General features: G+C 54.8%; 1 long non-coding RNA gene across 1 annotated transcript; it reads left to right on the top strand.

Moving 5' to 3' along the window:
* Positions 1–5,187: 5,187 nt before the first annotated feature.
* Positions 5,188–25,698, top strand: LOC133085614 (uncharacterized). The gene is made up of 4 exons (XR_009699571.1): positions 5,188–5,226; positions 19,740–19,946; positions 20,463–20,675; positions 25,095–25,698. It is a non-coding gene; the product is annotated as an uncharacterized LOC133085614 (long non-coding RNA).
* The last annotated feature ends 794 nt before the right edge of the window (positions 25,699–26,492 follow it).

The following is a 26,492-nucleotide window of genomic DNA, read 5'->3' as shown; positions in this document are numbered from 1 at the left end:
CCTTTCCTCCTGGGCCCTCAGGTGACGTCATACCTAGGGTGGGGGTGGGCAGGCTCAGCCCCTGACCCCTGCCTCTCGGTCAGGACGCACTGTGATCCCTTGAAGGACCTCCTCTGTGAAAATGAAGAACAGGCGCAGTGGGACTGGCGACTGGGTGAACCCGGACCTCAGTCGCATTCTCTGTAAAATGGGAATGACAACCGGTCCTCTCTCTGAGGGGCCTGTCGTCAGGGCTGCATGAAATGGCGGATGTGAAGCCCTATTGACACGGGGAAGCTGCGAGCCTGCGGTTGGGGGGTCGGTCACATCCCATGGGGTGCTTGCGGGGACTGGCGAGCGTGAGTCTCCTGGAGGCTTTTTAGCAGCACTTGGCAGGAAGCCACGTCCCTCCCCGCAGCCTTCCTTAGTCACCGCCTGGCTGCTGAAGCTCTGGTTACAAGGGCGGATCACTCAACCACCGGCTCCTCTCCCGCCTCCCCCAGTGCACGCAGGGGTGCTGGTCTGCAAGATGCTGGGGATGAGGAGCACCTGTTGGCTGCCTGAGGCGGGGGCGGGGTGGAGGGGGGCTTCCAGATGACACGCCTCCCGCCAGCAGAGGAGAGGGGGCAGCGTGGGAAGGGGAGGGGAGTGTAATCCTGCAGTTTACCGTGATGATTTCCTGACTGGGGTGGGCGTGCCTTCTCTTCCTGTCCTTTCCTTTAAGCCGCCGTATAGGGAAAGCCCATCAGCCCTTGGGGAGGGCCTGGCATCACCTGGAGGCGGAACTCAGGGGAAGAGGCCCTGTGGTCAGCAGTGAGCCCTGGTAGTCCCGGGGCTGAAGGAGCGACAAGAGCATTCTGGCCACTGGCTGCGGTCAGTGAGTCAGTCAAAAATGGCTATGCTCCAGGCCGAGCGGCAGCCTTGGAAAACTGCGTGTAAAGTGGGTTAGGCATGCCCAGGCCAGTCCTGGGTAAAGGAGAGGGAGGGGGAACCACCTGGGGCGACCACTGTCCCTGGAGCATGGGACTGACACCACTTAGAGGAAGAGAAGAGGCAGCAGCTGCCAAATCCCGGGAAAGGCACTGACCTTTAGAACAGGAGACAGAAATAGCTGGGGAGAGGACAGAACCTGTGTGGGAGAGATGTCCCAGGCTGGGCAGGGGCAGGCCCAAACATGAGGATGGGAAGAAAGCCCTACTGGTACCGACAGCTCCATACACTGTGCTGGGCATTTCATGTACTTTCACTTATTTCCCACCTCCAGCCTGCGGGGGGGGGGGTGTGTATTATCATCCCCATTTCACAGATGAGAAAACTGAGGCTCAGAGGGGTGTGGCCAGGCTGGTAACCAGCAGAGTTGAGACTGAGCCAAGCCCAGCTGGTCTGGTAGTCCACATTGCCTGTAGGCCTGCCTCCCACTGCCAATTACTGCTGCCATCACAGGTGGGGTGAGGGTATTCAGCTGAACTGATGCTTGCTGCTGGCCTGATGTGGGGGAAGAGGAAATCCTCTCAATGAGGCCTAGAGGCCCTGAAAAGTAAACCTCAACTAGTGCTGTGTATTAGGTGACCCCAGAGCCCCTGTACTTTGGCCGCCTGTGACCAACTTTTCTGCCCTCCCTTCCTCACAGAAAGAGGGAGGGTCAGCAGTCCCCCCCACCCCCCACCCCCTTCCCCCAAATTGTGCTGGGCTCAGGGCTGGGCAGAGCCCCAGGAGACCCCTCCCCTGCAGCAGTGGCAAGGACAAGCTTGGGGGAAAGGCCCTCTCTCAAACCGTGGCCTGGGAGGGAAGGTGAGAATAGCAGGCTGAAAATAAGGCCGCCTGGCTGGCTGGCTCCCCCATCTCCCTCCCCACTGACAGCTTCCCAGCCTGGGCAGCTCCCAGCTGTTTCTGCTTATCTGAAGCCAGGGAGGTTGGTTGCCTGGATACCAGTGCTTCTGATTAGCAGTTGGGTCCTTCTGGGGCAGGCGGAACTGCCGCATCCCCAGCCAGCTGGGCGTGGCATACCCAGGCTCTGCTGAACCGGCCCTTGGAAAGGTGGCAAGGGAGGATTTGGGCGGGCATGGGGAATGCTTAGAAAAAGACCCCCTTTGCCAGGAGTTGGCTCAAAGCGGTGCTTTAGAGTCAGAGAATCTGGGCCTTGCTGGCTGTGTGACTTTGGTCACATCAACATCTCTGAGCTTGTTTCCCTGCTTCAAAGAGTTGTTTAAAGAGTAAATATGATGACTAGGTGAGTGCTCAGAGCACGGTGACCCGGTGATTTTAACCCGTTGCCCCCACCTGCCACGGTAGGGCCCCTCTGGACCCTGTCGTCTGTCTGCGTCCTCCAGGGAAGCCATGTGGGGTCACCAGGGCAGGCAGCTGTGGAGCCTTGGAGGAGGTGACCCAGCTCCTGCCTCCTTGCTTCAGGGGGAGGGCATGCCACACCTGCCCGGTGCCCTCAGTGTGCAGCTGGGGCTGGGGAGGCGGGCCTGGGGATGGAATAGGGAAGACTGGACAAGAGAACAGCTACTGGGAGTGGGGTGAACACAGCCCAGTGGTGGGAGCAGCCCAAGGTGGCTTGTTACCAGCCCTGGGGGTGAGGGCGGAGGAGAGCAAAGCCATGGGGGCAGGAACATGACCAAGAAGACCTGTTCTCCTGTCTCCTTAGGTCCAATGGTCCCCAAGGGACCTGCTTCACTTGAAGGGCAGAGTCCAGGGCTGTGAGCAGGATGGGAGAAACCCAAATCCGCTCTGCAGGAAGGATTTTCCTAGCTCACCCCTCAGCTCTCCCAAAACCTTCCATAGAGCCAGGCCCACAGAGCGGGCAGCAGGTCTGGATGAGAAGCAGCAAATGGCTAAAGGGCCCCAGTGACCCCGGAGGTGTGTGTGGCCATCACAGACCCTCTTCTTTTTTTTTTTTTTTTAATTTATTTATTTATTTATTGGCTGTGTTGGGTCTTCGTTTCTGTGTGAGGGCTTTCTCTAGTTGCGGCGAGCGGGGGCCACTCTTCATCGCGGTGCGCGGGCCTCTCACTGTCGCGGCCTCTCTTGTTGCGGAGCACAAGCTCCAGATGCGCAGGCTCAGTAATTGTGACTCACGGGCCTAGTTGCTCCGTGGCACGTGGGATCCTCCCAGACCAGGGCTCGAACCCGTGTCCCCTGCATTGGCAGGCAGATTCTCAACCACTGCGCCACCAGGGAAGCCCCAGACCCTCTTCTTGACCCTCTTGACTTAAGAAAAGGGCAGAGAAGAAAAGGGATGGTGGAAGGGGCAAAGAAGGGGCACTATTCACCAGGGCCTTGACTTTCTCACTCTCCGAATGGAGCAGGAGATCAGCCTGTGTCAGTAGTAAAGGGAGTGGAGCCCATCAATAATGCAGAGAAGAGCTTGGGGCAGCTAGGAAACGGTTACCAGTCCATCAAAGCAGGGAATGGGCCTCGAATACAAAATGGAGGGGAGACTGGGGGCTGGAGCGAGAAGGGAGAGCTCGGTGCTGCCCTTGGGGCTCTGGGCTGAGAGACTTGCGGTCCCTCGGTTGGGCCCAGGTGTTTTGCACGGTTGGCCTTCCAGCTGGTTAAGGCAGAAGGAGGCAGTGCCCACCCATCAATACCTTCCCAAGCAGGGTAGAAGGAAGGCTTAGAGATAAACTTACTCAGGGAAACTTCCAGAGATGGGGGCTCACTTCCAGCAGCTTGGGAATTGGGGAAATTCTAAGGGAGGGGTGTTGCTTAAGAGTCGAGAGAAGAAAGTGAATCCCATCAGGAAGGGTCTGGAGTAGGTCTGGGTGGAAAAGGCCCCCAGCTCTCCTCCCGTGCAGCACCATCTTGCCCCAGGAGACCTTCAAGTTACACGTCTGGACTTTTTTTTCTGAGATCAGAGGAAATCTATGGAAGATTTGAACAGAACGGAGACAAGATCAGATGTGAATGAGCAAATCCACTCGGGCTGCTAGTGGAGACGGTAGGGTGGTCAGGAAACCTGGAGACATGGATCATATGATTGTGTCCTATGTTGTCCCTCGAGATCAACAAGCCATTTATTGTATATTCACCTTTGCCTCCAGCCTGGGTGGTCCCGCTGTGATTTGGGAGAGAGGGAACGCAGGGGCGAGTGAAGGGACCATCAGAGCCGTCCAGTGTCACAGTCTGGTGTGGCCGAGGGCCTGGGTGGCAGCCGCGGGGCACGGTTCGGGGGTACAAATGACAATTCTTGGTGACTGGCTCAATGTGCGTGGTGGGGAGAGAGCCCTCAAAAGAAACTCCTGGTTTCTGGCTCGGGCAGTTAGGTGCTGGGGGCATGGGGCTGCCCTGTATCCAGAAGAGAAGCCCTGAGGCTCTGGGGCTGGAAGGTAGGGGGAAGATGGCGAGTTTAAGATCCCTGTGAGACCACCAGCTGGCAGCTGAAAACCCGGTCGGGCCTTGCTGCTGCGATGGGCCAGCTGACTGCACGCAGGCAGCCCTGCTCCTGCGTGCCCCCCACCCACAGGAAGAAAGGGGTTAGGCGAGGCTCTGTTAAAGCCCTTCTGACTGGGGCCTGGGGCTAGGTGCAATTCTGTCACCCAGAGCAGCCTCCCTTCCAGAAGGGGACCTTTGCTCCTCCGCAGCCCAGGGCACCCCGAGGCCTTTCTTCCCTCTGCCTGCAGTCGGGCCCCGGAGCAGCCCCATGAGGCTCTTTCCCATGGGCAACACCCCAGGAGAAAGGCTTCCTCCTCCACCACCTCCTCCTCTGCCAGCAAGGCGCCCCGGGGGGCCCAGGTGCCCTGGGGTGGTGGGTATTGAGTGCGAGCCCTCCCCCCCTCCCCCCGGGGGTGAGTGTTTATGCTCTCTGTTGCCTCCCAGCACCGCCCTCCCCCAACCAGGGGCTCCTGGGCCTTCTCCTGCTGGCACCCGACCCCGCACAACTGCGCTAGGAAAGGCTTTCCCACGAACGAGTCCCCAGACAGCACGTGCATGCAAACAGTCCGATTACAGGGGCAAACAGCAGCCTGGAGGGAAGGACAGATAACCTATGAGTGGCCCAAGCGAGGGCAGAAAGGAACAGAGTTCAGCTGAAACTGGAGGGGTGGAGTCTCTAGCAGGCTGTTTGGCGAGGCCCAGAATGCCAGGAAAGGCCGCAGAACAGCAGGAAGTTGGAGAGGAGGAAGCTCGGGGGCGGGCAGGAGACAGAAGGTCCCAGGGACCTGGTGAAGACCGGCGGGTGTCAGGTCAAATGTGAGAACCCGAGGAAGGCAGATCAAAGGAGTCCTGCAGGGTCTGGACGATAAGGTATTGTTTCCTTACGTGTGCGTCGTTCACGTCCACACCTGCTGTGTCCCAGGGAATGTCCAAAGATGCAGAGAAAGGACACAGTCCTGGTCCTGGAGCAGCTCACAGCTGTGAGGGGCAGACACAGGGCAGGGCCCCAGATGACAGAGCCCAGACGCAGGCTGGAAGGCTCTGGGGGCGGGGGTCAGTGTCCTGGAGACGGTGGACCCAGCTTAATCTATCTCGAGGGAGAAGGAGCAGACGTCTGGGGAGAGGAGCCGCAGTACAAAGGCAGAGAGGCAGGAAAGAGCCTGGGGCTTCCCAAGGGCTACGTTTAGGTCACAGTGTGGCTTTGTGTGTTTGTGTGTGTGTACATGTGTGTACACGCACAGGACTGCGAGAGATGAGATGGGGGGGCACAAGTAGGTCAGAGCCACCTTGCCAAAGGTCCTATGTTCTCCGCTGCAAATTTTTGGACCTGACTTGAAGGCAGGGGAACACATATAGGTGACATGGTAAGATTTGTGTTTCGAGGACAGACTGGAGCCGGAAAGCAGTTGGCTCGGGAGCTGCTGCAGTGATCCATGCTTGAAATGACGAAGGCCTGAAATGGTACCTCACACTTCTGCGGCCTTGTCCGTGCCAGGCATCGCTCTTCTCTTTGCAAAGAGGAATTCACTTGATCACCGCAACAATCCTATAAAGTAGGTTCTATTATCCCCACTTTGCAGGCCAGGCAAGTGGGGCCCAGAGGGGTGAAGTAACATTCTCAAGTTTCCACATTGAAACAGGGAAGCCAGGACTCAGACTGGCCCCGGAGTCGGCGCTGAATGGAAAGGGCCCGTCTGTCAGGATGGTGAACTGGGGCAGACTGGCAGGATGTGAAGGAGGAAGAGCCGGGCTGACTGGAAAGCTTTTGAGGGTGGTGGGCGTAGGGGAGAGAGAGAAGTGAAAGATGAGGGTGAGGGCGCCCACTGGGTCAAACAGTGTCCCCCGCCCAAGAGTCACATGTACCAGGAGCCTGCAAATGTGACCTTATTTAGAAATAGGGTCTTTGCAGGTATAATCAAGTTAAGATGAGGCCATACTGGAGTAGTAGTGTGGACCCTAAGTCCAAAGAATAGTATCCTTATAAGAAGAAGGAAATATGGACACGGGCACAGAGAGACCTACAGGGAAAGCTATGTGATGATGGATGCAGCAATCGGAGTAATCAGCCTACAAGCCTAGGAACGCCAGGGATTGCTGGCTAACATCAGAAGCTGGAAGAGGCAAGGAAGGATCCTCCCCTAGAGCCTTCAGAGGGAGCACGGCCCTGCTGGCACCTTGATGTCAGACTTCTAGCCCCCAAACTGTGAGAGAATAAATGTCTGTTGTTTTAAGGCACCCAGTCTGTGGTAATTTGTTACTGCAGCCTTAGGAAACGAATACACTCTCCCACTTCAAAGAAACTGAGAGGAGGACACTAGCATACCTAACTTGGTCAGGTAACATTCCAAACACAGAAGGAAAAGACAGGCATGATCCTCTAGGTGAGCCTTAAGAGAAGAATGTTGAGCTAGTCTGGGAGGCCCTCGAAAACAAAATTCTGACTGTGTAACCATGAAAGGTCCTGATGAGAAGGAGAAGGGGAGGAGCCTAAGAGATGAAGTGCATCATCACAGAGCTGGCAGATGAGCTCAGGCTGGAGAAGGACACATTCAAAGCTGGAGGAAGGACGCAGAACCAAAGGCAAGAATAAAGGAGCATCTGAGATGGCAAGAATAGGACCCAGCCTGCTGCCCCCCGCATGGGGCTCAGGCTTGCAGAAAGGGCCAAGGGCAAAACAGTGTTTCAGAGAGTGGGGTGAAGGGAAAGTAGGGAGTTTTAAAAGTTTGGCTAGAATCAGGAAAACCTGCTTGGGGTGAGAGCTAGTTTAGCCTTCATGGATGACAGATAGACCCAGATGCTATTTGTCATTGATCTTCTCTGTAAAGATAATGGAATAGAAAGCACAGCTTTTTTTTTTTTTTTTCTTTTTAAATGAAAAGGGTAGCATAAATATTAGCGAGAGAAAACTGAAACCCAGGATTAGGGAGAGGACGTATCTGTAAGAAGATGAGATCCCCGTCACAGAAGGCATTCAAGCAGAGGGTGGAGGAAGCTCTCATCTGGGGTGTTGTAGAGGCAATTTCTCTGAGACTTTAGAGTGGACACGACTCACTGCCAGGCCTTCTGACCCTTGGTCCTCCCGCACCAGAGAGAAGGGAAGCTGGACGGTACCCTAGAGGCACTTTTACTTGGCTTTGGTGAGGAGACAGCAGAAAGACAGCATTGCTTCAGGGCCTTGGCTCAGACTGGGTAGTACCAGGCAAATCAGAGCCTTGTGATGTGGTGGTTTTCTTGCTATGAAGGTTTTGTGACCTGAAAAGTACAAACCTGACTTTTCAGCTTTTTAAATTACCAAGCACTGAATGCAACCCCCCATCACAAAAAATCCTGACCCTCCGCATTTCGTTCCCGCCCCCCATCCCTGACCTTCAGCGCCTCCCAGTCTGTTCTTGGTGGCCTCACCGAGGAGCACAGCGGAGCAAGGCAAGGCTCTCTCCCCCGTGGCTGGCTGGGTGGCAGGGAGAGCGGGTCTCCTCTTTCTCCGGCTTTCCCTCCCTCCTCGGCCTCTCCTCTTTGTTCTCCTCCTGTCCCTCTCTCTGCCTTTAAGCCTGGCAGGATTAGCTGACAGGGGTGAGCCAAGGCCAGCCCTCGCCTCCCCTGTTGTCTGTCTGTCCATCGAATGGGGGGACGGTGAGAACATTCGCATGATCTCTCAGGCCCCTACATCCCCCCACCGCCCGTCCCCCAGGGTGCTCGGATTTCCGATGCGCCTGGGTCCGCTGCCAGTGTGTTGACTGCAGGTGGGGGGAAGGAGACAGAGACGGGTGCCCGTGGCTGAGGACAAGCATCTGCGTGACACTTTCTTTGACCTTGAGAAGGCCTTCCCCGCCCTGCCTCTCAGGAGACGGAGACGGAGATCTGGAACTTGCCCCTTTGGCAGTGTCAGCCTGCAGGCAGCTTTCACACATGCTCTAGCACAGTGGAGCCAAATTCCCTGCCTGAGGCCTGAGAGACAGGGCGGGGACGGGGGTATGGGGAGGGGGTGCCAGCGCCCACCTTGGGCTGAAGTACATACAGCGGGGTGAGGCCTGCCTGGGCTGCTACTGTGTCCTGGGCCTCACAGCCCCACTGCGGTCACCTCGATACATGCAGATGCCAGAGTCTCACCCCGCCTGCCCTTCCCTGGGCTGACAGCCTTTCTCTCCTGCTCTAACTTAAGATCCCTGGCGCCTCTTTTAGGCCACAGTGGAGCATCGCCTCACCTCTCCTGGCCCCAGCGCGTGACACAAGAGGCCGGGTCAGGTAGTCATGCCACCACCTGCTCCAGCCTTTAGGGAGAAGAGCCTCTGACTTGGGCCAGTCTCTGGCCTCTTTCAAGTTCCCTTCCCTCTTTTCTCCAAGATCAAACAAATAAACCTGTTGTTTATTCTTTTTATACATTTAATACACGTTGGCTGAAGAAAAGAAGCAAAAAGGCTATAATAAGATCACCACCTAGAAAAGTCACTATGAACATTTTGGTGTATATTATTTTTTTCTCTCTCCCCCCAGACACTGAGGATTCATCAGCGACAAGTCAGGTAGGGCTCCCACCCTTTAAGAGCTTACATGTCAGTGGGAAAAATTACACATAACCTATATAACATCTACTGACGAGTAAGACAGAACTCTCCCGTATGCTTCCTCTCTCCTCTGCCTGCATCTCTACTGCCATTGATTTCCTCCCCAGAAGCCTTCCTTTTCTTTCACACATCTACTCTGTGGCAGGAAGAGGCTTTGTATGTAACGTGAGGTGCCGGACACACGTCTGGGGTAGGTTCTGTCCTGGGCGGGGAGAACGCAGGCCCCTACCCTGTCCGAGGCAGGATTCGCCTGGCTCCTTGTCTAGAGCACTCAAGGCTGCTTGTACCCCACGCCGCTGGGGATCAGAACAGCTACATTGCAGCGTGGGGAAGGAAGGGCCTCTGCAGATGCGCCCCGTGGGCCCAGTCATGGCGATGGCCCAGCCAGCGGCCAGGACCCAGTTGGCTCCCAAGGTGCCGGGCAGGGGTGGGGAACTTCCGTTGCTTTTTCTTGCCTCCCAGGTAGTGTGAAGTTTTCAATTTTCTCTCGCTAATATTTGTGGTGTGAAGGAGAAGGAGGTGACGAGGAAGGCAGGGAAAGTGAGAGGGGAGGGGAGGAGGGGAGGAGAACCACCAGCCTTGTTTCTACAGCAACCACACATGTGAGCCAGCTGCTGTCACCATGGAAACAAGGGGAGCCTGCTCAGAGGCTGCGTTGTCTCAGGGGAGACACAATTTTTGACAAAAAATACCCTTTGATAAAAATAAAGAAAAAACAATGAAAGCCACCCTCTCCGGGATTCGGGGGCACTGCCGAATGAGGTGACAAAGGAAAGGAGGGGGCTGGGCTGTGGGGCGGGAGGCTGCAGGCCAGGCGCTTCTGCCAGCTGCAGAGAGTTGCCGAGTCAGTGTTTTAGAGCCAAGGGGGCCCTTGGAGATCACCCCCCACTTGATGGATGAGGCAGAGAGGCCCAGAGAGGGAGGCAGGCAGCCCACTCAGGGTCCCAGGGCACGAGGAAGCAGCTCAGGGAAACCCAGGGCCTCTTGGGAGAAGGGAAGGGGCATGCTGTTTCCAGCGGGTGGCTGACTGTATGTAGCCTGTGGGGTTCCTCTTGAGCCAGTGCCTGGAGACTGGGGGGAAGAGAGACACAAATGGCCAAGTTCAAGCCCCTTTTGCTGGGGTAGGGAGTGTGGCAGGCGTTTTGGCCTCTTTCTTCCTCTCCCTGCCCTTGGCATTCCCTGCCAAGCTCGGCTTCCCAGGGTTTTGGCTGTCTCTCAGGGGACCAAGCCCCAGTGAGTCCCCACAAGCAGGGCTGGAGAGAAATTGCCAGCCAGAGACCACAAGGGAGTCTCCTAGTCTAAAGACAGGAGGGGAGAAAGGGCGGAAACACCCAGAGAAGGATGTGCTGCTGTCCTCTACAGGGAAAGCCTCACCGGCCCAAAGCATCAGAATGATGGAGGCAGGGCAGCGAGGCACGTTCACGGGGCACTTGGTTCTGCACTAGATTTTTGGCCAGAAGGAGATGCTCCTGGTAAAGGGTCAAGTCCTGGGAAGATCAATCAAGACACAGTACAGGAAGGTGAGGGCTTAAAAAAAAATCAGGGCTTTAATACAAGGGTTTCTGAACTGCAGGTTCTTTGTAGTACAGCCGGGACCCTGGCCACAGAGAGAGGCAAAGGGTGGGCTCTGAGTGCCCTCCTATTTCACCTGGAGCTTCTCTGCTGCTCTCTCTTTTACATGTTTCTTTTTTCACATAGTACTTTCCCAAATGTTGTCTCATGTGCTCCCCTCTGACAACACGGAGAAGTGGATGTGCCCATTCCCATTGTAAAGAGGACACAGTCTCAGAGAGGTCAAGCCCCTCTCCCAAGGTCACACAGCTCAGAACAGCGGAGCAAGAATTCAAACCCCAGCTCCAGAACAGGACGCTGACCCCGGTTCACAGGAAGGGATGATGAGACACAACAGAAGGCACGTTCCTACTCAGGCTCTCCCCTGACCTCTCCTTGAAGAGAACAGAGGCCAGACGATGACGAGATGCTGTCCCAGGGCCCATGGCAGTGGCACAGGAAGGCTCAGGTCAAGGACACATTTGAGGGAAGTGATCTTGCCACCTCTTTGTCCTGGTGCTCCCTCTCCTCTCTCCTTGGGGTCTTTGTGGGGCCTCAGCCAGGTGCCCTGGAGGGAAGGGTGAAGGTCGGAGGGGCGGCAGGGCCTGGGAGGGTGAGACTCTGGCCTCACCCACCAGGAGCGCCTCTTGCCTCCTGTCAGCTGCCCTTCACAGCTCCCCGCCTCAGCCTCTAAGGCGGAGACCACGTGGGTGAGTTGCCATGGAAACTGCGGAGTTCTATTTGAAAGCCAGGCGTAGTGTAATCTGAGCTGGGTGGGGGGGAAGGATGGGGGGGAAGGGTACCGAGGTGGGGCAACTACACCTGTTTGGCTGATGTCCTCTTGGCTCCCCTCTTCTCACCAGAAACTGTCTTAAGGTTTCACCACCGGCTCTTTCCCATAAATTACCTGCCGCCTGCGGTCCCGCGGCCACTGCCCTCTTTCCCCACGCCCGTTTGTAATCTCAGGCAGTAGCCCCACAGGGCCTGCCCTGATTCCCCAGAGAAGGAGCCGATTATCCCCGTTATACAACACAGGGTGGCAAAAACACAAGAGAGATCATTTTTGCCATACAAGGGGGGGGGGGGACGGAACCTCGGGGATTATCAGCATTGCAGGGGGTGTGTGTGGGAAGGAGGGGGAGTGTCCGGGACGTGGTGCTCCAGAGATGGGAACCTGGACCCCACCCCTCCCTTCCCCACCTGGTTCAACAGCAAGAATTCTGGCGCTGGTTGAGCACTGACCCAGGAAATAGGAAGGCTCAGATTCGGACCCAAGGGGGAGCAGTGGGCTTGCGGTGGCCTCAGTTAGAATTTCCCCCTAGCCACAGCCAGGCCCTCCCTGTTCCCTGCTCGTGCCTGGTTTGCAGGTTGGCTTGGTCTTGCCAGCTGTCACTCTGCTATGCCCCACCCCCACCCCAAGTGATAGCAGAGGAGTTAAGAATTTTGCTTCTCCACCTTGCTGTGTGACTTGGGGCAAATTGCCTAGCCTTGCTGAGCCTCAACTTCCAGCCACAGAGATTAAAAAAGAAAAGAACTGCCTCATAAGGTTGCTGGGGATTAAAGGAGACAATGCATTCAAAGTGCTTAGCATAGCACCTGGTGTCAACAAAAATAGAAGTATGATTACTATTATTATCCATCCCTCAACACCCAGAACAAACCCATCTCCTCCACGGAGCCTTCTTTCTCTAAGGAGAGAAAACTGGCGCTTAGGTAGGAGCAGCCATCGAGTGTCAAGCACTTCCTCTGCGTTCTCTCCCTGCGTTCTCACCACTGCCCTGGGAGGGAGGTGCTCTTTTACTATCCCCATTGTACAGAGGTGGACACTGAGATGCAGAGAGTGTCTTGCTCAAGGTCATTGGCTACTAAGAAATAGGGTCAACATTCAAGCTCAGCCTGTCTGGCTTCAAAGCCTCATGCTTTTCCTACTACAACGTGCCCCTCATATATGGAACAACCCTCCCCCAGCCATTTCCTTCCAATTCGAAGCAGGTTATTATCCCTTCTGATTTCTTTCTTGCCTTCTCACCTGTACTCACCAGGGCAGAGAGCAAGGAGGTAAGCAGAGCCAGGGAGGGTCAGGATTCAGACATTCCCTGCTCCACTGGCAGCATACGCAGCAGGGAGCTGGGAGCCAGGTGGGGCGTTTGTAAGAAGCAGGTGGCCTGGCATAGGAACCCCAGGTAGGGAGAGGGTTCCAGGTGCCCTAGGGGTTGTCTGGACGCCGAGACAGACTCTCTCCAACCTACTCTGATTTTCTGCTCAGCTCTGATCTTGGTCTCTGGACCCCAATCTCCCAGATCAGGGCTGGGGAGGGCTTGATGGATGACCTTGACCTGGCTTTGTCTGTCTGTGGACTCAAGAGTGTCTCCTTTAAGTGAAGAAGAGATAGAGAGAGAGAAGGTGGAGGATAAGAGGGGAGAGAAAGGAGAAACAGGAGGGAAGGAGGAGGAGGGAGGAAATGGAGAGGGGGAGGGAAGAGAAGCTGCTGGAGGAGAGGGTGGAGGGAAGGACACAGGGGAGGGAGGGAGGTGGGAGGGAGGACTGCCTGCCAAGTGTGATTCTGAGCTCGGAGGAAGAAGAAAGGATGAGAAAGCAAGAAATCAGCTTCAAGGGAAGGATGAAAGGGGGAGGGAACAGAGAAAGGGCGAGAAAGTGAATGAGGGAGAGAGAAAGCTGGGGGGAAGGAAATGAAAGAATGGGGAGAGGCCGAGGGGAGAGAGAAAGATGAACAAAGATGAGATTGAGCAGCTGCCCCGTCCTCCCTCCTGCCAAGTGAAGGCCTCAGAGGGCCGCGTGTGGCTGAATGAACTGGGAGCCAGCCATGCTCGGTCTCAGTGGCTCCTGCTCGGCACCAAATCCTTCCTGGCTCAGCAGTTTCAGCAGTTTACACGGCCGCCAGAAGGGGGGGGGGGGGAGGGGGGGCGGGGCAGTGGCCCACCATCCTCCACCATCCACTCCTTTTCTGGAGCAGCATCTTCTCTGAGGTCCCAAAGAACCTCCCAGGTCTTTATGGCTGGTGCCTGTCCGCAGAGTTCTCCCAGGTGCACTGTCCTGGACAACCCTTCTAGAACCTTCCAAAGAGGCAGAAACCAGTTGCTGTGCTGAGGGGAGAGCAGGTGTGCATGCAGCCCAAGGAGTTCCCCCTTCTCACACTGCTGAAACCTGACACCTTTCTTAGGAGGCAGTGCCCAGTGACTGGCTACACTTTAATACAGGAACTGAAATGTACTGCCATCTTAGCCGGAACTCAGCAGGTTACGTGTTTTTTTATATACTTAAAAAATTTTTTTTTCATTTATTTATTTTTGGCTGAGTTGGGTCTTTGTTGCTGCGTGTGGGCTTCCTCTAGTTGCGGCCAGCAGGGGCTACTCTTCCCTGCGGTGCGCGGGCTTCTCATTGCAGTGGCTTCTCTTGTTGCGGAGCACGGGCTCTAGACGTGCGGGCGTCAGTAGTTGAGGCTCACGGGCTCTAGAGCGCAGGCTCAGTAGTTGTGGCGCACGGGGTTAGCTGCTTCGCGGCACGTGGGATCTTCCCGGACCAGGGCACGAACCTGTGTCCCCTGCACTGGCAGGCAGATTCTTAACAGCTGCGCCACCAGGGAAGCCCAGGTTACATGTTTTATCTCATCCAATCCTCACAGCAACCCTAAGACGTTTGTATTTTCCAGAAGGCGAAGGGAGAGCTAAGGAGGTCTGGTTATTTGCCCAGCTCACACTGGGGAGGGACCTGGGCATCTAACTGGTGGAGACAGAGGTCATGGCCCTCCTGGGGTTTAAATCCAGGGCAGGGGCTGAGGCTGGAGGACACGGGTACAGGGTTGGCAGCTCTGAGGGGCCATGGAGGAGCTAATGGTCTGTGATGGTTCGGGCAGGTCTTGGAAGTCTCTGTTCCTCAGTTTCCCCATCTGACATCACCATTGCTGTAGGAACATGCAAGGGGAGGAGCTGGCGAGAGGAGCCAGGGCACAAAGTCAGTGAGGCCCTCTTTGAGGGTAGTGTCCACTTGCAGGGAGGAAGATCTGGCCACGTGGAAGGAAAGCTGTGTAAATAGCATCGCCTTCCCACCAGCCTCACCAGCATCTCCAGGGATGGGTGGTAATATGGCCCTGCTTTCATGGGGCTTCTAGGAACCTTCCTCTAAAGCACTTTGATCTATGGGCACACACACACACACACACACACACACACGCGCGCGCACCATTCTTAACTTCACAGCCACCTTCCATGACACATAAAGTATGCCTGGCTTTATTTTATGAGGCTGGAGGAAGCCAAGGTCACTCAGCTGGCAGCAGGGAGAGCAGATACCACCCGGATGCAAGGGCAGTGCGATAAAGTTTCTGCCCTCAAGGCACCCAGTGGACTCTCAGGGGAACAGGAGGCACTCAGTGCCCACTCTGCACCCAGGCCCCATCCCATCTCCCATCCCATCTCCCACCCCTCCACAACGCCCAGCAGTCATCCCTCAGACCCTGCGGGTGCCATTGCTCCCTTGGCACCACCCGGCAGCCTCTCTGAGCCCCTCTCCAGCCTGAAGAGCTGTGCCCGCCCCCTCCCACTCCAGGGCCCTGATAGATTCCTCTGTCACTTTCAGTCAGGGTCCATGTTACAGTGCGGGTTTGGAAAAGGGCTTCCCCTCCTCCTCCCCCGCCCTCTGCCCAGATGGCAGCTCCCCTTCCCCAGGGACCAGGGATGCAGCAGCTCTTGTAGCCTGTGGTTACCATGGCAATGGCCTTCCCTTAGGTTTCCGTGGGGGCGGTGAGGGAGGATGTCACGGAGGGTGCGTGAGCGCGCGCATGTGCATCCATTTTCAGCTCCAGGTGAGGGGGGCTCAGGGATTGGGATCCCCTCCTCCTTGGGTGGGGCCCGTCTCTCCTCCCAGCTCGGTCCCAGCCAGCTCAGCTGCATCCCGGTGGCAGGGAAGATTGCATGACAGACAGAGGACACTGGAGGGAAGAAGTATGCTCCAGAAGGAAAGCTGGAGGGGAAGGGTAGAGATGGGCATCTGTACAGTTGTCCAAGGTAGAAGGACTGGATGGATGTGGAGTGGGACATGCAGGAAGGAGGGAGCCAGGGTGGGCACAGTGAAGGATCCAGATCCTCAGAGGGGAAGACCCGGGAAGGGGTGGGCCCCTTATTTCTGCCGTCTACAAACCACCCCCACCCCGAGGTGGGGGTGTCTCCTGCTGCGCTTCCCTAGCCGAGAGAAGGCCCCTCTGCTCCTCCAACATGATCTGTAATTTCCGGCAGACATTTGAGGTCCCTGACATCTGCATAATGTGGGCCAGTCTCTTAGCAACAGGGAACAGCTGTCTGGCATTTCCAAGATTAAACTGTAACTATACACGGTCCTTGCCAGGGGGAGGGGGAGGGAGAAGGGGATAAACACTGCCTCCTGGCATTTTCAGACTCATTTAGCTTTTATTCATTTCCTGCCTCCAGTAAAGAGGCCAGGGATTCAGGCTGGGCCAGGCTGTTCCCGCCCCTGCCTCCGCCGCCACTGTTGCTGAGGTTGCAGATGGCTTTTCACCCAGATCTGTTCGCTCTCGGGAGGGGAGAGGGATAGGGGACAGCAATAGCCATTTTGGTTTTTATTGTATTTATTTTACGTAGGTGCAGTGATCCTGACACGCAGGGTGGGTGCAGCCCAGGAAGAAAGGATGTGTGGTCCATCAGTAAAAACCCTCAAGGCGGCTCCAGCCTGGTTTAATTCCATCCAGCTCCATTGCTAATAGCTGCGTGACCTTGGGCCAAATCCCTTTATCTGTCTACACCTCCATCTCCCCACCTCTAAAAGGTGATAATTCTACCACCCCGAGGGTTGCTGTGAAGATAAAATGAACATGCGCTCAGGCAATAGAGTCCTGATTAATCATGGTGCCTCTCTCTTCCTCCGCTCAGCCTCCCGCCCGTCATCCGTGGTAGCAACCTCGGGCTCTGCTATGGGGCAGAGGCAGACACAGTCCGGTTCCCTGGGAGCCACCTTGAACTCCTGTTCCCTGGAGCCCCAGGCAATGACACTTTAGCACCATAGGACTTAAGCCGAATTCAGCAGTCCCCAGCAGGGCCCTGCGGGGGCGGCGGGGGGGGGGGGGGGGGTTGGGTGGGCGGGAGGTGTCCTCAGCCCCTGGCCTCCTTGGGTCTGGGCAGCTCCTATGTCCCAACCCCTCCGCCGCTGGCTCCTGCCATTTGGCCGCAGCTCCTGAACTCGTGAGTGCAGTGTTTTGGTTTTGCAGCAAGAAGGAAAAATTGAAGGGCGGGTGTGGGCAGGGGAGAGGAAAGGGAGGAGGAGGGAAAAACCCTTGAGCGGCCTGTGCTGGCCAGTTCCAGGAATGTGTTCTCGGACATCGGTGCCAAAGCAGTGACCCAGGCGAGGCAGCCAGGCCGGGAGAAGGGAGAGGCCGGCTCCAGGGCGAGAGCTCGCCTCCTTCCCCCACCCCAGCCGCCTCTGCTGACTCATCGCAGCTCCAGCTGGCAGGAGCCTTTTCTGAGGATGGCGGTTGCTAAGATTCCACGGATATGACTGATTGCTTCTCGTTGAGCTTGGTGAAAACATGTTTGTAGACTGCACACAAACACACGCACCCACTACTGTGTATACCTGCACATGGGTGTTTTATGCCCAAATGTGCGTCTGCACACGGAGCACCGAACTTGCTTACTGTCCCCAATGCCTTCGTGACACTTAGGTGCCGATGCCACACACGTGTGTGGACCAGCTCTGGGCCCCCAGAAGGGTGGAGACGCACCAGGTTTTCCTCGGCCAGTAACTCAGGCAGTGGGGAAGCCGCCAGTGTCTGGGCCAGCTTTAATCTGAAGGAGTTTTCAGGTTGCCTTGAACACATTCTTGGCCTCTGGCCCTCCTCCCCTCCCTGGGTTTCTTGGTTGCCTTCATTCTGCTGTAATGATCTAATCTTCCCTTCTCCCTCTGCCTGCCAGGTTTTTGATGTCTGCTGTTCCAGGCACTCAGCTGGGAGCTGGAATGCTCTAGAGCTGGATTCCTGGCCTGGACCTGATGCCCCAGGGAGCTCCTGGGGGTCCCCAGTGGCTCTTTTACCCCTGCAGAGAGGGGACCGCAGTGAGGACTCCTGGATGGAACGCGCTGGGTCTTTCTCTGGGCTCTGCTGCTGACAGGAATCCAGGCAATGTTCTTTCCTGCTCTGTGCCAGGCCCAGAGCCTTGGCTGGAGTGGCCCAATGGCTCAGGGGTCAGCCTGCAGCCTTGGATGCCCCGCCTCTGGTTGCCAGCACTGTGTGTGAGCTTGGTCACATTGGGCTCTCGCTGCCTTGGTTTCCCCACCCGCTGGGCTGAAATTGGACTCCTTACGGAATCTGCCAGGGTTTTACTGCGACAGGGCTTGGCAGGCGCTCGGGCACCAGGCAAGGTTGTTTGTCACGGGTTCTTGCAGGGGTGGAGGGGCAGGCGGCCCCGTGCCAGCGCGGAGCCCACGCGCTTCCTCTCGCCAGCTCTGCCGGCTCAGGCTCAAGTGTGGCTTCTTCACAGGGACCCACCCCGGGGGCCAGATCCCACGAGCGAGTGATCTCTGCCGTGATTCAGGGGCAGTTGCTAAGGAAGGCCTGGTACCCGGCCTAGAGGGTTGAGCTGTGGCCAGCCTGGATTCGGCAGGCTTGGCGAGGCTCCCACCAGCCACAGAAAAAATATTCTCGTCTGAGCTCAGGGTCCTCTGTCCTAAAATGAAGACAAGGCCGGCTCCATGGTTCCTGCTGATTTTGACATATGATGATGCAGGGCAGGGGTGGAAATGAAGAGAGTAAAGCAAATGATAAAAGTTAAAAGGAGCTGCATCAGTCTGTTGCCTAATGCTCCTGGCCAGCAGGATTCCAGCAAGCCCACCTTGGCCGGAGACCACTGCTGGAACCCAGAGTTCACCCTCTGGGCTTCCCAGCTCATGAGCTTCCTTTTTCATTGACTTACCCTGTAATTCCCAAACCCGACAACACAGATAGAAGCTCTAGCCTCCTCCTGGTGAAAGTAAGGCAGGTTGAAAGCAGGCAGGTTGAGGGGTGCCAGCTTTGTCCCACGGCTGGAGTCGGGGGCATGGGTGGGCTATTTTCCAGATAAGGAAACGGAGGTGCAGAGATGTTAAGAAGCATCTAGTAAGTAATAGGGCCAGGATTCCAGCCACAGAAGTTTGTCTCCAGAGCCCAGCCCTTAACCGCTTTCCTTCATTGTCTCCCCGTGACTGTCGTGTCCCAGGTTGGCACAGCGACACCACGTGTCCCCACCTTCCCCACTGTTGTCATAGGCTGTAGAGGAAACAAGTGTTCCCGTAGTCCACTTCCACACCGCTTCCACCTCTGCCCTCCAGTGAGCCCACGTGTCAGCCTTACATGAGATAAGCTTCATGGCCAATTTTATTACCTTGTTCACTGCTGAGTGACCCGAGGCATATGATTTAGGCCCTTGGACTTTTCTCTTCCCCTTCTGTATAGTGAGAGGCCTATGGGACCCCTGGGTTCCTTTGCTGCTCTGACATGCAACAATTCTTAGAAACTCCTTCATCTAGGACTCCCAAGCACAAAGCTACAGATGCTACTGATATGCCTGGTCTTACACATGCAAACACACACACATACACACACATGCACAGACACATAGGTGCAAAATCTTGAGCAGACACTGGAAATCAGGCAGGGCTTCTGGGAGTCTTGTATGTTTGTTGTATTTTTTTATGCTAGGAATGATCAGGGAGCAGCCATAAATGAGCAAACATTTAATAGCTGGGGTCTCACACACTTGTACAGTTATCACGAGCTTTCTCAGCCAATGTTGCATGCTATGCACACACACACAAGTGTTCTTGTTCTTAAGTCTTGTCTCCCTGCCTAGACCTAGACCGTAACACCTTTGGGAACAGGATGCTTCTGGTGTCTCCCTTATATTGCCTGGCACAGTGCAGCCTCCAGTGGGTGATCAGTTTGTATTTGTGCTTTGATGCATAAAGGAAGGACAGTGGGTGATTTATGCTAACAGAATTTTTTAGTTAGATGCACCCACCACCCCCGTGATACCTTCAGTAGCCATTACCCAGACCAAACCCCTCAACCCCCTATCTCAGCCGGCTCCTCACTGGGCTGTTCCACCCCTGCCTCCCAACACCTGCAGAGGGTGCATCCTGCCTCCCCTGCTTTTCTTGGGCCTCTTCCCATCCCCTGCCTTCCTTTTCCATCTCACCCATGGGGCTTTGAGTCACTCACAGAGCTACTGCCTTCTTCCCCCCCTCAACCCCTTTGATTTTCCTTTCCAGGGAAGAGCTAGGTGGTGGCCTCTGCGTGGCTGTCAGAGACAGAAGGGCTTGGAGCTGGAGGGACTGAGCCCCAGGCCTGTGGGGGACACCCACCCCTCTGCATTCTGACATTCCCTCCCTTGAGGCCCACCTGGGGAGCCAGAAGTGCCAGAACTGTATGTAACTCGACCTCTGGGAGCTGCAGAGTGAGCCCACAGCTGTCCTCAGGTGGGTGGAGCCTGAGGAAATTAAAATGCTCCAAGTCCTTCCACTGCAATACCCAGGGCCTCCAGTACGTGGAGCCTCAGGATTTAGAGGCTGGAATAGGTGAGGACAAAAAAACATATTTCCTCCCGTCTCCCTCCATGGCCGGAGGAGGATGGGACGGAAGCCAGTGTCGGGGCCTGCTGGCTTCTGGGTGACAAGCCTTTGGGGCTCTGGTTAGGCTGGAAGTGACCAGTCTGAGTCTCCCAGCCCTGCCTGACTTTGAACCAGCTTTGCTTGGGGGTGAGATCAGGGGCTCTGCTCTCTGGCCCTGAAGAGATGCATGCAGTCTACATGGCTCGCTGGCCTCTGTGGGTGGGGCTGGGGTAGCCCCAGGCAGGGCCCCAGGAAGCTGAGGGGAGCTCCTGGAGCGGGTGGGAGGGCGCCTCCAGTCCCAGGGCGGGCTTGCTGGGATGGGGAAATGTGGCCTGGCAGACAGATCGGAAATTGCTCTCCCACCTCCGCCTTATCTCATTTCAGGCCTTGGACGGAGACCTCTGCTGTCCCCAGGCTCACGGATCACGACATGTGCCTTCGAAGGGGGTGCTTCCGCTGGCCTGCAGGCCGGGGGACAGGGCCACCACTCTGCTCCACCCGGGCCTCCTGCCTTTGCTTCCCCAGTCCCTAGTGTCGGTGGTGGAGAAAATCCTCCCGCCATCACCCTTCATCGCGCCGGCTACACAGCGACACCTGGTGGGTCTTGGGCGCCATTACAAGGAGACCCCAGAGGCCCTTTATGGGCCGAGTCCCTGGTTCCAGCATCCCACAGGGCATCTGAGCACGGGGGTGGAGTCTGAGTCCATTCCTACAAGGGGTTGCAACCCACCATTTTACACCAGCCCAGGGTCCCAGGCACTGGGGACCACTGGAGACAAGGAGATGAGTCTTGGAAGGATTCAACGCCCCATCACACAAGGATTTTTTGGGGCCTGGCCAGGTCGTGATGTAGTGGCACTTGGCCACTAGGGTTGGATGCTTCCAGAAAGGTCTCAGAGGGAGTGGGCCTGGAGTAAGCCCTCAGCTCCAGCGCTTGGGGATGTTTGGGGGCAAAGCAGATTCTGCTATCCTCAGGGGTGAGTTGGAATCCGTGCCAGGCCCTGAGCCAGAATTAACAGACCCCAGTGGGGACATGCTGGGTGACCTGATTCCACACAGTTTCTCTGGCAGCACCCCCCATGCCGAGGGGCTGCGCCTGTGTGCTTTTAGAACCACAGAATGAATGGGAAGGGCTTTGAGCATGCTGTTGTCTACCTCCTGTTTTTCACATGACTTAGGCAAGGTCACAGGGCTACTGAATGGAGAATGGCCCTTATGGCACCTCCCTGGAGGGCACGCAGCGGCAGGTCACGTCCTGTGGACTATGCCAAGCTGGGAACCAAGTTTGTTCTCCCACACAGCACTGTCCGGTGTCTGAATGCAGGGTCTTCCATTTCTGATGATTCTCTGAGGTGGTCGTGGGCAGTCTTGCCTTTCTCTCCTTCCTCAGTTTCTCGGGGTTGAGGAGTGCTGGATTTAGACTGCCGGGTTAGAATCCAGTTTTACAGTATTACCGTGTGACCTTGTTTCCCAAACCTCTCTGTGCCTCAGTTGCCTCATCTGTATAATGGTTATACAGGTATCTCCCGCTTTTTGAAAGTTTGCTTTATGCCACTTCGCTTTTACAAAAGACCTACATTAGTACCTGTTTTTGCTAACTGAAATCCAAAGAGGATTTTTGCTTTTATGAAAAAAAGGCGTAAAGTGCAGATAGCGTTCAGCGTTAGTTTTGCAGCAAGCAGTGTAGAGGCAGCGTGCACCCCAAGCAATGAGGGTGGCCCCACCAAGCTCCTTCCCAGGAATTACAGTCAGCATCTCAGCATCAAGTTACCATAGCTTTGAACTGTGTCTGAGCATCTGTGCTTCATCTCCTAAGGTAACTCCTTTGCTTATGCCATTTCAGCTTACAAAAGCTTTCGTAGGAACTCTCTGCTTTCAGATATCAGGGGAAACCTGTAATGTTGCCTATTTCGGAGTGTTGTTATGAGGACTCAGTGAGTTAAGGTATGGAAAGCGCTTAGAATAGCCTGGCATGTGGTAACTGCTGAGAACTCTTGGCTAAGAATTATTTCTTCACCACCACATGGGGCCTTCTGGTGGGGGTGGAGAGGAGTGTCCCTCAGTCAGCTCTGGCTGTCATAACAAAATACCATAGACTGAGTGGCTTAAACAGCAGACATTTATTTTCTCACTGTTCTGGAGGCTGCAAGTCTGAGATTAGGGCTCCAGCATGGTCAGGTTCTGGTGAGGGCCCTCTTCCTTGTGAGCAGACAGCTGCCTGCCAGCTTTGTGCTCATGTGGCCTTTCCTTGGAGCCCGTGCTTGCAGAGAGATTTAGCTTTTCCTCTTCTTAAAAGGTCACCAAGTCTATTGGTCAGGACCCCACCCTTACCATCTCATTTAATCTTAATTGCTTCCTAAAAGCCTTGTCTCCAAATATAGTCATATTGGGGGTTAGGGCTTCAGCATACGAATTTTGAGAGGAAACAGCTCAGTCCATAGCAAAGCTGTGCATTACAGATTCCACTTGCCTGTTTTCCTGGGTGCTATGTGACTTGGGGCAAGGACATCCTTTTTCAAAACTGCTCTCAAGCTTTGGGCTTGAAAAACATGCATGATGGCACTGGGTCATGGGTTAGGTTAGAAGAGTGCCCCTCCATAAGGCTGAAGCTAAGGGATTGTCAAAGCACATGGCAGGAGAGATATGTGGGGCGGTTCTGAGGTTTGTTGCCTTGGGCTGGAGGTTTAAGCTGGCAGATTCTACCCCTCCATATACTCAATACCCCCTCGCATAGCCCTACTGCTGAAGGGCTGTATTAGTTAGGACTGGTTCAGTTGTAAGTTACAGAAACCCAAATTAAACTAGCTTAAGCAAAAAGAGAATTAACTCACAACTGGGCATCAGGTCAGGCACAGTTTGATCCAGGGATTCAAACAATGTTATCAAGGCTTTATCTGTCTCTTGGGCTCTCAGCTTTGTTGTGCTCTGTATCCTGGCTTTATTCTATAGATGGGCTTTCTTCTTGTGTCAGGAAGATGACAGCTGGTAGCCTTAGACTCACACCTTTCTAGCCTAATAAGTCCCTTTAAACATCATTTCTGTCTTCCATATCCCAGGGAAGAGTCTTAACTGGCTCACACAGGAGCATGTCCATTAATGAACCAATCAACATAGGGAGGGTCCTCTGCCTGGGACACTCGCCCACCCTTACACTCTTGGAATAAGGTAGGGCATCATATTGACAGCCGCATCAGTACCACCTGGGGAAGGAGAGAGGCTCACAGGGAAACTAGAGGAAGAAGGAGGGGAAGTGAGTTGGGTATGCAAAGCCATGGCTGCCACACTCTTCCAAGGGGGACTTGCCTAGGCTTTCATCTTCAAATCAGAATGTCAGTGCAAGAGTGTTAAAACTTACCAAGTCCACCCCACTTCACTAGACAAAGAAGAGAGCTGAGGCCACAATAAATGCCTTGCTCAAAGTCATCCTCTAGTCTCCCGCAGAGGCATGACATCATTCCTGGCTCCAGATCTAATTATTCCAGTCAAGAGCCAAGTGCAGTGGCCAAAGGGTTGTCTGAGAATCGCCTGTTCCCCCAGAGGGACTCAGCTGAGAGCCAAGAGGTGAAGGGGGTTTTGCAGGGGGCTCCTCACTGATCAGCCCAAGGCATTTGTCTCCCCTGCTCCTCGCCCTTCTCGGCGTTACAGGCCAGGAGTCCCCCACCCCTTCTCCGCCTGCCTGCTGAGGAGACTGCAAATGGCTCTCAGGGCCCACGAAGGTGTGGCTGGGATACTGGCTAAGAATGAGGGGAGGTTACAAAACAGGGAGATGGATCTCCACGTGTGGGAGTGATTCATCTGAGGGTCGGAAAGTCATGCAAACCTTTAGAGGGGGGTGCAGTGGGCTTGGAAAAGCCAAGTAAATTCTGATCAATGTGGGATTCTCAACCAAAATCATTTTCCGGTGCTGTCTTCATCAGGGGTCCCCTCTCAGGGCAGGATGTGAAGTTGGGAGAGGAACCAGGAAGGAAGGCAGCTGCCCCTCCTTCTGGCCACATGATCTCAATTTTTCTCTTTATCTCTGTGCACATGGCCACCCAGACCCGCTTTCCCATGTCCTCCATACAACCACTCACTCCTGCCATACCCATGTCATTCCCATCCCTCCCCTAGGGCATTGCCCCGCTTTTCTCTAGTTCCAGAAATTCTCCAGTATCTGCAGACCTGGCTCAGGTTGTGCCTTCTCTAGATTCTGCCTTGATTCTCTAACCCAGTAGCTCTCTAACTATGTCTGGCGACATTTTGGTCGTTGCTGATGCTGGGGGTGTAATGGCATCTGATGGGTGGAAGCCAGGGATGCTGCTAAACATCTCACTCTGCCCAGGACAGCCCCCGCAACAAAGAGTTATCTAACCCATAATATGAATTGTGCTGAGGTTGAGAAACACTGCAGCTCAGAGGGCCTGGGGCCATGCTCCTCAGATTTGACCCAGTTCCCTCAGGCTGAGCCTCCTCCCCCAGGAAAGCCAGTTTGCCAGGGTTCAAACCCCAGCTCCCCGGCTCACTTGCTGTGCAACCTTGGGCAAGTAACTCAACCTCTCTGGGCCTCTGTTTCTCATCTGTAAAATGGGCCTATTAGAGCATCTACCTCATAGTGTTGTGAAGATTAGATGACTTTATATATATATATATATGGAGAGAGAGAGAGAGAGAGAGAGAGAGAGAAAGAGAGAGAGAGAGCCTGGCTCTGAGAAAGCATTCACTATACACCAGGGATGATTACTCTAATCAGTGGTCCTCTGGCTTGAATCTCCCCTAGGGAGAGTTTTGGAAATCTGTGTGTGCCTTTGGTGGCGGTGGTGGAGGTGAGGGGATGCTGTCTTGTACTGTATAGTCTTGCCTGAGCTTTTACATATTGAAATACTTGTTGTTTTATTAGAAACTATTTTTTTCCTTTCTAATACAGTTAGGGCATCAGATTGACTGACAATATATATTATGCCTGTAGGTAGGTTATATTATCAACAAATTTACTTTCAGGTTATTAAAGTATTATAAAATATTTGTAAATGTTTGCAGGCTTGTTGTTGGGCCTCAGAAGTTTGAGACCCACGGTTCCAGAGGACTGAGCTCACACGGCCGCTCGTGACTTTTGAGCGAGCCCCCTGCTGCCCCTAAACTGAAGACTTGGTAAAGAGGCACGCATTTAAGCAACTGTCCCCGGCTCTCCCCACGACACGACGCACACCCAGGATAAACCCAGTCCAACGCTGCCCTCTCCCCACGCCCACCTGCCCTGCGAGTACAGGCCCAAAGGGGTGGAACTCAATCACGGGTGCACACAGAGCCAGGCCCGGCTTCCCCTAGCAGAGGCAGGCACCCAGCTCTGCCTGCTGCCTGATCCAGAAAAAGTCCAAGTGTTCGGAGGACGGTGTTGCTTCCTACCACACCGTCCGGTCCACTCAGCCCTGGAATCCAGCCCCTCCCTTCCTCCCCAAAAACACTACCTGGGCTCCTTCTGTCAGGTGTGTCCTTGTTACAAAATGATCCTTGTAAGAAAAAATGGATGAAGACATAGAATAGAAATCACACCTACTCCTGTTATCCAGAGATCGTCTCTGCTAATATTTTGATTTTTTTTCTTGGAAATCACACCTCTGTATTTTATTTTTTAACAATCCATTTGCACATGCCATTTTGTAACCTGCTTCTTTTTTTTTTCCACTCAACTGTATATCTTGAACATCTTTCCAGGTCATTAAATATTCTTCTACCAAGAAATGTCAATGGCTGCTCAGTATTCCATAAATAAACCATTATTTATTTAACCAGTCTGTTGATTGCTGGACATTCTGTACCTCATTCTTGACCTTGCTTGAATGCTGGCTCTGCTCTTAATGGCTGTGTGATATCAGGAAAATCATCTCCTTTTTCTGAGCCTCGGTTTGCTCATCTGTCCATTGAATCGTCTAGTGCCCCAGTGCCCTTGGGCTTTGCTTTGAAGATCCCCGAGCTGGTATATGATGCAGCACTGGGCACGGTGCCTGGGACATGTCCCCCAAAGTGTGTTCTCAGTGTGACTCCTCATCCTTTTCTCTGCTGTACCTTCTGCTGGTTATTCTGGAACTCCCAGTTCATCTTGGCCACCCTGAAAGATTGTCCCAGGGTCTTCCTGCAACTGTCATTCTCAGTGTCTCTGGCTCCTGGCTGCAGGAACAAGAGTTTGTCATGGACCCTGCACTGGAAACTAGCACCCAGTGGGGACTGGACTCATGACCAGGCCAACTTCTTCCACGGCTAACCCTGGATTTCAGATCAGATCTCTTAGGGCAGAGCCTTTGGGAACTCCCATGATGCAAATTTCCCTGCCCCTCGACCTCTTCCAAGGTGACGGTAAAGATCTGCTCAGGTCCTGGGGCCCATGCCAGGCTGTGTGCGTCAACCTTGACGTCCAGCAATGTGACCCTCCTGTCTAGT

Source organism: Eubalaena glacialis, chromosome 2 (genome assembly GCF_028564815.1).
Source record: "Eubalaena glacialis isolate mEubGla1 chromosome 2, mEubGla1.1.hap2.+ XY, whole genome shotgun sequence".
Lineage (NCBI taxonomy): Eukaryota > Metazoa > Chordata > Mammalia > Artiodactyla > Balaenidae > Eubalaena > Eubalaena glacialis.
The sequence above is the reverse complement of the archived record's forward strand: the minus strand, read 5'-3'. Positions and strand labels throughout refer to the sequence as shown.